Genomic DNA, 12,187 nt, shown 5'->3' with positions numbered 1-12,187 from the left:
AAGGAACTAATGACATTCTTGATGGTTTTAGGGTAGCTCTATCTCACTCACTCTCACAAGAACATTTTTATTCTCTAATCTGTGAACTGTAAAACCCAGGAAGCAAATCTCTTTTGGAGAGATTCTCAAATGGTATGAGAGAATGCCTTCCAAGAAGTATTGAACATCGCTTTGAATGAAAATTGACATTTTGTGTTACCATGAAGGAAAACTGGAAGTATGGTGGTCCTTCAGGCACAGGTTGGCCTTGCCAGTTTGGTGAGCCAATCTGTGCAGGAAGAATAGGTAGGGGCAAGCTGCTAGAGGCAGAGGACTAGAGTGAACAATAGAGCATTCTGGGTCTAGACACAGCCACCATAACTAATACCAAAGGCCTCAGAGTAATCTAAGATTAAACCTGAAATTCATTTACTGAAAACCTACTCGATTACAGGCACCATGCCAGGTTAATTTTATTTCATGTAACATAGCTTACTGTGAAGTGGGGTTCACAGAATGATATTTTTCCCATTGTGTAGGTTTTTTTAAAAAAAGAGTTTTAGAGAGTTTAAATAAGGATGAGGGGACTTATTAAGTAGAGCTTGAATAGCACTAAATGATGCTTTCATTTCTAAAGCAACAGCTAATCTTTGTAATATTAATGCCAGATCCAATGACAAGTCCAAGGAAATCTTGCATTAACATGCTGTGAAAACATTATGGCAAAAAAAGAACAGGTAAATGCTTTTAACCTAAAAGTACACTTAGTAAAAGGCAGGTTGGGTTCTATTATCAAACTGATTCCAGTTCATCACTTTAACCTTGGCTTGTTTTTATTGTTTGTTTGTTTCTCTTTCCAGGCTTGGGTGTATTACACATATTAAACAAATAAACGAACTATTTTTCTCAGAATCCTTCTTCTTGTTACGCGGCACTGAAATGGGACTGCACTCACTGAATTCTTTTAACTGCGGGGGGAGGTGAAAAATATGAAAGAAAAATCATAAAGAAAGTGAGGCTGCAGCCCAAGGGAGTCAGGGAGTGGCCTGGGAAAGAGAACAGTTCCCATGTCGTCCTCTAGGTGGGAGCACTAGTATGTATAGAATGAAAATAGACCAGCACTCCTGGGGCACTGGGCCACATTTTAATGTGACCCTAATTCATGAAGCCAAAGAATATTGGAGATGAAAAGGGCTGTGTGGAACACTAGTCTTATACTTTAATTTTACGGAGAAGGACACACAGACATAGGTACTCTAAGCGGGCTATAAATTTCCTCTGTTTTCTAGTTCTTAATCACATTGGTCTTAACTGCTCCAACTCCAACCTCATTTCTTATCCCAGAGAAAGTTTACTTTCTAATATCAGTCAAGCTATTTTGAGAAATCAATTTATCTTCTGTGAGTTGTGTTTTTTGTGGTTGTTTTTTTTTTTTTAATTACTAGTATAGCATCTCCACAAGTTGGAAAACATCCAAAGGGTATTCATTATTATGAAATGGACTTTTCCTTTTGGACAGGCCTCTCTTTTCGGTACTTTTCTGGCTTTTGGCATTATCAATTTCCATTGGTATCTTTCAATTAAAAAATGTTGAAGGCCCTAAGTCGTGAATTCTCTACACAGCATAATTACAAGAGCCAAGATCTGGAAACAGCCTAAGTGCTCATCAGTAGAGGAGTAGATAAAAAATAGAATACTACGTGGAATACTGTAGGCTATAAGAAAGAATCTTACCTTTTGCGACAGCATGGATGGACCTGGAAGGTGGTATGCTAAGTGAAATAAGCCAGTCAGAGAAAACCAGGTGCCATATGATTTCACTCATATGTGGAATCTAATGAACAAAATGAACTAACAAGCAAAATAGTGATTTACTCATAGATAGAAAGCAAGTTGGCAACTGGGGATGGGGGGTGTGTTTGTGTGTGGGAGGTGGAGGGATTGAACAAAAACGAAAAAAAAAACTAATAGACACAGAGTGGAGGGATTGAACAAAAAAGAAAAAAAAACTAATAAACACAGACAACAGTGTGGTGATGGGGGGGAGTGAAAGAGGGTAGGGGGGGTAAATGGTGATAGAGACTCGACGTGGGGTTGTGACACACAATATGGTGTACAGATAATGTTTTCTAGAATTGTGCATCTGAAACTTGTATAATTTTGTAAACCAATGTCACCTCAATAAATTTAATCCAAAGGGGAGGGGGGAAGCATTTTTTCAGAAATTCCGATATTTATGGAAATGTCACAATATTTAGATGCAAATATTTAGCTCGGCTAAAAAAAACACTCACCAGACAAATGAAAATGTCTGTGTATTAAATTCATCTTTAAGATTTACCATTTTACTAGTCTTTGGTTTAAATACTATCCCTATTACTTTCTACTTTGTAGAGTTATATTTTATTTCTCCGGGTCTCTTTCATCACCTGTAATATAAAAATAATAATCACTGTCTAAAAATAGTAATATTGATTATTTTTATTCCTATATGGTCACATACATCACAAAGTGTGTAACAGCACTCAATAAATGTTAGCTTGTGCATCAAATTGTAAGCTACTCTCACTCCTCCCATTTATTCTTATTTTCCCATTTTCTTTGTACTTTACATTTATATCTCTTAGTCTTTTTAAATTATTTAAGTATCTGTTCATAAAATCCTATATCAGACTCCATCTCAAAGATTCTATGTGAACATTGTCCTTCTCCTGCCTCACCAAAGTTGAACATTCTTTGGTCTCTTTGCATTCCAATTTTGAGGTCTTTAAATGATAGCCCAACATATAACATTTGTCCCTATGTAGCTTGTTTTTTAATTGAAGAATAATTTATGAAAGGCAAAGATCCCTAAATGTAAAGATTGAGTTTTGACAAATATTTGAATTTGTGTAATTCAAACCCTAATAAAGTAGTAGATTATTTTCTCATGCACATTTCCATTGAATTCCTCTGATATCATAGGCAAACATTTAATTTTGCCTATTCTTGTTCTTTATATAAATGGAATCAAACATTGTGTACTCTTTTTTGCAAGTGTGTACTGTTGTTCAATTGAATGCTTTGAGATTGATTTTTATTATTGCATATATCAGCAGTTTGTAGCTCTTTATTCCAGAGTATTATTCTATGGTAGAAATATACTATAATTTAGTTTATAGTATACATCTGTGGGATGGACATTGTGTTTTTTTACTTTGGAACTATTATGAGTAAACCTCTTATGAACATTCAAATATAAGTATTTCCTGTACATATAATTTCATTATTCCTCTAGAAATACCTGCAGTGAAAATACTGAGTTATAAGGTAGGTAGGTGCTTGACTTCAAAAGAAATTGTCAGTTTCCTATGTGGTTGTACCATTTTAAAATCCCACCAGGGAAGGGGAGGAGAAGAGAGTAACCAAATAATTTATATGGGCACAGACACTAGTGCAGTGAAGGACTGGGGAAGGGGCAGGAGCTGAACAATCATACTATCTGTCAATAAAAACACTTTTATTTGTTCCTTATCAACTTTTAATCATTTGTGTCCTTGGTTTTTTTGTTTGTTGGTTTTTGTTTTTTTCCTAATTGAATTTTCTAGGGCTTCCAGTACAAAGTTGAATGAAAGTGGAGAGAGTAGAAATTCTTACCGTATTCCTGACATTAATGAGAGGAGCTCAATATCTCACAATTAAGTTTTATGCTAACTCAAAGTTTTTTCTTCTTTTCCTCATTTTCTGAGAGTTGTCATCTTTAATGGGTATTTAATTTTGTCAAATACTTTTTCTACATTTATTAACCCGTTGTATGCCATAAGCGTCTGTAGACCCAAGTGGCGGACCTTCCTCACACACCATGTGCATCTATAAAAAAAAAAAAAAAAAAAAAAAAAAAAAAAACTTTCTCTAAGCGGCAGCCCTGACCAACTTTAAAGTAATTTTTCATGAGAATTTTCAGCTGAAAATATTAAAGAACACCCGAATTGTGAGTAATATATTTATTTTTATAATATTCATTGCAAACTGATTTTTTTAAATTAAATTCAAAATATTGTTGGGATGGTTTCTGTTTTAGACGCATGGCAGTTAACTGGTTAAAGTATCATATGAATTTTTTCTATTAATATGTTGAATTATCATTGACTTTTAAGATTAAAAAGTCAACATTTTGTTGCTGGAATAAACCTCACTATATCTTGTCTTATTATCCTTTTAATAAATGTTTGCTTTGCTTTGCTTATAGTTTGTTAAGTATTATTTTCAAGTCTTTTCATGAGAGATAATGGTCTGTAATTTTCCTGGAATACATTTGACTAATTTGGTATCAGGATTATTCTGACCTCATATAAGGTGGAGAGTACTATATCCTCTTCTATCTTTTGAAAAGTTTGTATAACATTGGTACTATTGTTTTAACTGTGCTTAGAATCTACAGTGAAAACACCTCAGCCTGGTGAAAAAGTTTAAGCTTTTGAAAAACGTTAAAGTAAATCTAGTTCTATTCATATGTTCTATTTATTTATCTAATTTAGTTTTATTCTAAAAATAATCACTAAGTATGATAGGAGGGTCATCTGTGCTTATTTGTGAGTCTTTTCATTTGTGTCTACAAAATGTTGAGCAGTTAACACACATTATTTAAGACATAGGTAGTTAACTGTTTAAATGAACATAAATGTTAAGACTGACTCATCCCAATAATTGTCTTTCACTGTGAGCATGCTAGGAAGCTGACTACTAATTCTGACAATATGATCATAATACCAATTGAGAAGCAGCTTCAGTAAGTATCCCACTATTTTTAAACATATATATCCCGACTGGATAAATCATTGTTTTAGTGACTAGTGTATTTCAATGAATTTCACTATATTAGTTGTTATTAAACGCATTCATATGTATTTCTTCATATTTATTATTTTTATTATTTGGAGCATTCTTTTCATTGCTAGAGTTGTTTGTATTTTCCTTTTTTCTTGGTCAGTTTGTTAGAAATTTTTCAGTTCCATTTATCTTTTCAAAAAATATACTTTTGATTCTGTTGATTTTGTTTTATCATTTGTTTTATTTTATTGATTTATCAGTCTTATCATTATTATGACTTCCTTTTACTTACTTTTGATTTAAATTATTCTTCCTCTTTATATTCTTTAGGTTATGCTTAGAACAATGATTTCAAACTTTTTCTCTTTTGTAATATAAATATGTAAATCTATAAATTTCCATCAACTCGTGGTTTTAGCTGTTTCCCACTACTTTTTGATAAGTTGTGTTTTCATAAACCTTTATTTTAAAATATTTTTTAAATTTCCTTGTAAACTTTAATTTGATCCACAAAGTCCTGGGTCCCACCCCTAAAGTTTCAGATTCAGTGGGTCAGGTAGGGGTCAGAAAATTAGCATTTCCAACAAGTTGATACATGATTGCTGCTGTTATTGTTCTAAGAGCCAGACATGAGAGACCACTGCTCTCAGACATGGTTCTTAATCTTAAGGTGTGGCCTTTCTAAGCTTCTTCACTCTAGCAGTTTGGAAATCCAATTTCTTCCAGCACCTGGCTACTTCTAGAATTTCTGTTCTGCTTCTGTTGTTCCAACAATTACTCTGTTGAGGCCTGTGGAGTCAAGCCTTGTGTTTAGTCAGATATCTGAAGAACCACTCTGCAGATGTCTAAGGCTCCTTCTCTGTGCAATTCCCTCATCTCCGCTACCTGTGCCACTGAATAGAGCAGGCTCAGCAATTCCAAAATAGGATCAGTGTTTTCTTTGCCCAGCAAGACTCAGTCTTTGTGGGGTTTTCTTCCTTGTGCTGCAGTTTGAAAAGTGTCCAGGCAGAAAATCAGGGTGAATGTGGGACCCAGCTCATAAGTTCTCCTTTATTCAGGAACTATAGTTATATGCTGTGCTTTCCCCAAAGCCTAAAGAGAATTGTTTGATATATTTTATCCTATTTTGTTGATTTTTAAGGCCAGAAGGTAAACCTGATAGCCATTACTCTGGTGTGGCCAGAACTGGAATGCTACATACTTCATTATTGCAACTCCTTACCCTCAACTGAATGAAAGATATTCTCTCAAATGGCTGGTTGTTGTTTGTTTCTTCCAATTCTCATTCACCATTCTCCAATTCCTGCTCTGAATATAAACTACACAGCAAAGTATTTAATATTTTGAATTCAGTTAAATGAGTCCATCAATGAATCAGAAATTACTCTCTAAGTAACACTTAGAATGAAACAAGGTAAATGGCAACAAACAACCTGATATTTTTTTAAAAATCTGTTTTGGGTGTATTCATTCATTTCAGAGAGGAAGGAAGAGGGAGAGGAAGAGATAGAAACATCAAGGGAAACATCAACATTGATTGGCTGCCTCTTGCACATCCCCTGTTGGAGATCCAGCCCAAAACCCAGGCATATGCCCTGAGCAGGAATCAAACCGGTGACCTCCTGGTGCATGGGTCGATTCACAACCACTGAGCCATACTGGCTGGGCAAGAGTAAAGTACTTGAATCAGATTATAAATTTCTTAATTTATATTCAGACCTCTAACTACCACAGTGTCTGCTCTCACCCCCTCAGGCCAAGACATTCTTTCTTTGTTCACAGATCTAATATAATCAGGAATTGTTTGTGAGAATGACATCAGCACAAAGACTCTTAAATGATAAGAACAGCTCCTGGCACCAGGCTCTGAATTGTTTCATCTTCACAGCAATAAGAGTTAATGTTTATTAAGCCACTACTTTCTCACAGAATTTCAGTGTCTTACCACACACTTTTAATCCGTATTTTACAAATAGAAACACTGAGGCACAGAGAGCTTGAGTAACTAGTAAGTGGTAGAGCTGGAATTCAAACACATGAAGACTCATTCAAGAATTCAGGTTCTCAGCCACTCTGTTATAGAGCTATGCAGAGTCCAAGACAGCAAGATCTGATATATTGATTCTTGAGATGATAGTACATGCATTGAGGTGGCCTCAACATGTCACTTATTTCTATCTATTTTTCTATGTTTCAGTGGCTGCCTAATGTCGCATTAACTAAGATATTATTTCTTTAGGAATGATAATGAATTCAACCATATTTCAGTGAAGTCTGTCAGGTGGCTTTGAATAATTCTTTTCAATCCACTATTGTAAATTTATAAGGAGCTGTCAACCTGGTGCACTGTGGGTAGTGTCTGCATTCAGAATTATTATATTTGGCTTTGGCATTTTAAAAAAAAAATGTAATTTGTTGCTCTGTGTTTCATATGGCAAGGTTTCACATTTTAAAAAATTCAGATTTTCACAGGTTCTCTTGAAAAAGAATTTGAGAATTTAGAAATGATGGACCCACATTCCACATAGTGGCAATCCGCTAGAGCTATCCACGCTACTCCATTAGCATCACCTGCTTAACAATTTCAGGCAGTTTTCAGTAGCAATCCTTGACATGTGGTTTAGCTTGAAAGAAAATAATTACTGATATCATTTCATTAAATTGTATATGAATACTTAATTTAATATTCATTGAGTTATAATTGGAGTGCATTATTCATTTAAGCATTCTGCTATTAAAATATATGAAAAATATTGCTTTTTTGAGAAGCAACCTATTGTAATTTTTAAGAGTATGGCTATGAAACTCTGCTCTGCTACTTAGTAGCTTTGTGATCTCAAGGAAGTTATTTCACTTCTCTGCATCTCAGTTTCCCTTAACTAGAAAATGGTGATTAAAAAATAAGCCTATCTGGCCTGGCCAGTGTGTTCGTTCAGTGGTTAGAGCATTGGCCTGTGCACACAAGTGTGAAGTGTCATGGGTTAGGTTCCAGTCAAGGACACACTCCTGGGTTGTAGGTTCCATCCCTCGCCTGCTCAGGTCACATGTGGGAGGCAACCAATGGATGTGACTCTCTCACATTGATGTTTCTCTCTTTTTCTCTCTTCCTTGTCTCTCTCTTCCTCCCCTTCTCCTTTCCCCTGTCTCCGAAAATCAATGGAAAAAATACCCTAGGGTGAGGTTTTTTTTAAAAAAAAAATGAACCTATCTCATAGACTCTTATAAGGATTTAGGAATTCCCTGACAAATAATGTGTTTTTCACTACTGTACACAATGATACGAAGTACACCTTTTTGGACATTTCCACATACTTCTTTAGGTGGATTTTTTGAAGTAGAACCACTGAGTTAGACATGTGTATTAAACATTTATAGATAGTATATTGGAAAATTATTCTCTGGAGTGTTTTAATTAAATATCCTATATAATAAAAGCCTAGGTGGCATCACGCCCTTGCACAATGCCCTCGCGTGACACCTTGCATGACGTCATCACAAGATGGCCACCACAAGATGGCCAGCAGGGGAGGGCAGTTGGGGGCCATCAGGCTGGCAGGGAGGTAAGTTGGGGGCAGATCAGGCCAGCAGGGGAGGGCAGTTGAGGATGACCAAGCCTGCAAGGGGGGGGAGTTGGGGGCAACCAGACCTGCAGAGCAGGGAAGTTGTGTGTGACCAGGCCTGCAGGCAAGGGCAGCTGAAGGCGAGCAGGCCATCAGAGGAGGACAGCTGAGGGCCAGCAGGCCAGCAGGGGAGGGCACTTGGGGGCAATCAGGCCAGCAGGGGAGGGAAGTTGGGGGCGATCAGGTTGGCAGGGAGGGGAGTTGGAAGTGATTGGGCTGGCAGGGAAGCAGTTAGGCATCGATCAGTCTGGCAGGGGAGTGGTTAAATGGTGATCAGGCTGGCAGGCAGGAGAGCAGTTAGGAGCCACCAGTTCCAGATTGTGAGAGGAATATCAGATTGCCAGTTTAGGCCCAATCCCTGCCAACAGTCGGACATCTCCCAAGGGGTCCCAGATTGGCGAGGGTGCAGGTTGGGCTGAGGGACAACCCCTACCCCATGCACAAATTTCATGCATTGGGCCTCTAGTTCACCAACAATGTATGCCCTGATAAATACTCTTTAAAATTTGGCCAATCTACTATTTAAGGATTGTCTGGGTTTTTTGTTTGTTTGTTTATTTGTTGTTTGTTTTGTTTTGTTTTTGCATTTCTCTGATATCTAGTGAGTTGAATTGTGATAGTTATTTAAGTCTGTATGATACTGTGATTTATAATAAGGAACACATACTTGGTCTTTGTCCCCATTTGTGACACGGAGAGCTAAAATCCCTTGGAATTTCCTAAGTAAGAGGGTAATAAATATGTCTTTTGTTATATGAACGAGGTAGATTTGGGACCCCACCTAAGGATGGGGGGCTGGCTATCAGGAACCAACTGTGTGATTAGAGGGTTGGGACTTTCCATCTCCCAGCCCTCACCTCCAGCGAGGGGAGAGGAGCTGAAGACTGAATTCACTCACCAATGACGAATGATTGGATTGTCATGCCTATGTAATTCAGGCTCCATAAAACCCCCAAGGACAGGGTTTAGAGAGCTTCTGGATTGGTGGACACGTGGAGATGTGGGGAGAGTGGTGCGTTCTGAGAGGGCTTGGGAACTATGCACCTTTCCCCCCAACGCTTGCCCTATGCATCGCTCCCATCTGGTATTCCTGGGTTATATCCATTTTATAATAAAACAGGAATCTAGTAAGTAAAATGTTTGTCAGAGCCACTCCAACAAATTAATTGAACCTGAGGAGGGGATCATGGGAACTTCTGAGTTATAGCCATTCAGTCAGAAGTACAGGTACCAACCTGGATTATAAATGGAAACTAAAATTGGGGGGTGTAGGAGGTGGCAGTCTTGTAGGACCGAACCCTTCACCCATGGGATCTGGTGCTATCTCTATGAAGACAGTCTCATAATTGAGCTGAATTGTTGAATACCCAGGGGTGTCTGGGGCACTGCTTTCCCTTTACCCAACAGTTTGGAACTGTGTTTAGGATACAAACACTTTATGTAACAATTTATCCCAAAACTTAACAGCTAAAAACCATTTATTAACTCAGGCAGTTTATAAGAGGCAAGAATCTCGGAACAGCTTTGCTGGGTGGTTGTGTCTCAGGTCTCTAATGAGCTCTCAGCCAAGCTGTTGGCAGGGATGCAGTGTCTGAAGGGGCGGGGTGTCCGCTTCTACGCTCACGCCATGTGGCCATTAGCAATAGGCTTCACTTACTCACCATGTGGACTCTCCATAGGTTGCTCACAACATGACTTTCCCCAGAGTGAGACCAAAGCTATAGTCTTTATATAATCTAATATTAAAAAACATCATAACTTCTGCCATTATGTGTTATAAACAAGTCACTAAGTCTACCCTACTGCTATTCATTGGAAATGTGTCACTAAGACCTGTCTACACTCTAGGAGAGGGGATTAAGCTTCACCTATTGAAGGGAGGAGCATAGAAGGATCTGTGGACACAGTTTTAACACGTCAGCACCAAGCTTCTTTAATCCTTCTGTGGATTGCCTGTTCACAAGCATGACCATTTTTTAATAGTAATATTTAGGACTTCACTACATATGAAAATCTATAAGATCTAAGCCACTATATTGGGTGACAATATAGTCACATTTTTTATGTTTCTCACATCAATCACTTGAGTAAATGCCTATATCCTCCAGTGAATCCCTGAAATGAGGATAGTAATAAACCCTATATGCACTGGATTTTGTTTTTGTTTTCCCTATACATACATACCACCTCTCTTGGGCAAATCCGAACTGCCAGCATCACTACTCTTGTGCTTCAGGATCATTATTAAGTCAAATAAATGTTACTTGAACATAAGCACTGTGATTCTATGACAGTCAGTCTGATAACAGAGGTGGCTACTGAGTGACTGGGGGTGGTGGTGTATACAGTGAGGATACTCTGGACAAAGGGACGATTCACGTCCCGGGCAGGATGGATCAGGACAGTGTGACATTTCATCACTCTACTTAGGAAGGCACCAATTTATAACATGAATTGATTATTTCTAGAATTTTCCATTTAATGTTTTCAGACCGTTGTTGACTATGTGTATGAAACGTCAGAAAACAAAGCAATGAATAAGGGGGGACTACAGCATTCATCAGAAAATTGAATATTACCTCTCCCTCTCTCCTTCATTTTCCTCTTTATTTATAAAACAAATCAGTTCTGCTTACAGAGAATACGGGAAGGGAATTTTTTAAAAATGAAAAGTTTACTTGAAGTTGTAGCTTTTAAAATTTATTTTAAGAATAGTTTAGTGGGTTTTAGAGAGAAAAAGGGAGAGGGACAGAGAGAAACATCAATGATGTGAGTGCACAATATCCATTGGCTGCCTCCTGCACACCCCTTACCAGGGATCAAAGCCACAACCTGGGCACTGCCCTTGACCAAGAATCGAACCAGCAACCTCCTGGTGCCTGGGACGAGTGCCCAACCAACTGAATCATACTGGTCAGGGCTGCAGTTAAGCTTTTTAGCTGACCTTGTTTCTATTGCTCTCACAGGTTCCAATCTGAAAATCTGCATCCATAAAATCAGATCTGTGCCCACTTATCTAACAAGCTTAGATCCCTGCAAGTGCAGAAATGGCAGCATTGAGGGTCACGCATTTCTTTCTGACCTACACTAACAAACTTAGCTAGAATTTGGAAATTTATGGTGGCTGCATCTTGAAAATTTCTGAGAATGAGTTGTCCCTCATATGGCTGCAGGTTTGTCCATAGAACCCTAGTGAGAAAGAAGCAACCTGTAAACTTGTTTACAGTTGGATTCAAATCACCCTTAGCAAACCTGGTATCCTTTTAATCCAGGATGACACATTTAGTCATTGAGAAATTCTGTAACATTGAATCTCAAAGGGAAGGCGTGGACTGAGATCCATGAACTTCCCAGGAGGCTCCCAATCCAGGTGCAAATTCGCCTGCCAGTTCTCTCAGAACACAAAGGTATTAAAGAAGGTATTGATTTTCCCAAAGAGCAAAAGGTACTGTGATAATCTTCAAGAAAAATTATTCCAAGTTCATAAGTTTCATATTATTGGTGTATTATTCTACTCAGGCTATCATAAAACACCACACACACACACACACACACACACACACACACACACACCACAGATTGGGTGTCTTAAGCTACAGAAATTCACTTTCTCAAAGTTCTTGAGGCTAGAAGTCATTCATCAAGATGCTAGTAAATTCAGTTTATGGTGAGAACTCTCATTCTGGCTTTAAATTGTTGCCTTCTCTGTATCCGCATGGCCTTTTCTCTGTGTGTCCTCAGTGAGAGAGAGCTCTGCTATCTCTTTCTCTTCTTATAAT

At 37.9% G+C, this 12,187-nt stretch overlaps 1 pseudogene; it reads left to right on the top strand.

Moving 5' to 3' along the window:
* Positions 1–4,715: 4,715 nt before the first annotated feature.
* Positions 4,716–12,187, top strand: part of LOC102775485 — a 17,188-nt pseudogene continuing 9,716 nt past the window's right edge.

Source organism: Myotis davidii, unplaced genomic scaffold, assembly GCF_000327345.1.
Source record: "Myotis davidii unplaced genomic scaffold, ASM32734v1 scaffold26, whole genome shotgun sequence".
NCBI lineage: Eukaryota > Metazoa > Chordata > Mammalia > Chiroptera > Vespertilionidae > Myotis > Myotis davidii.
The sequence above is the reverse complement of the archived record's forward strand: the minus strand, read 5'-3'. Positions and strand labels throughout refer to the sequence as shown.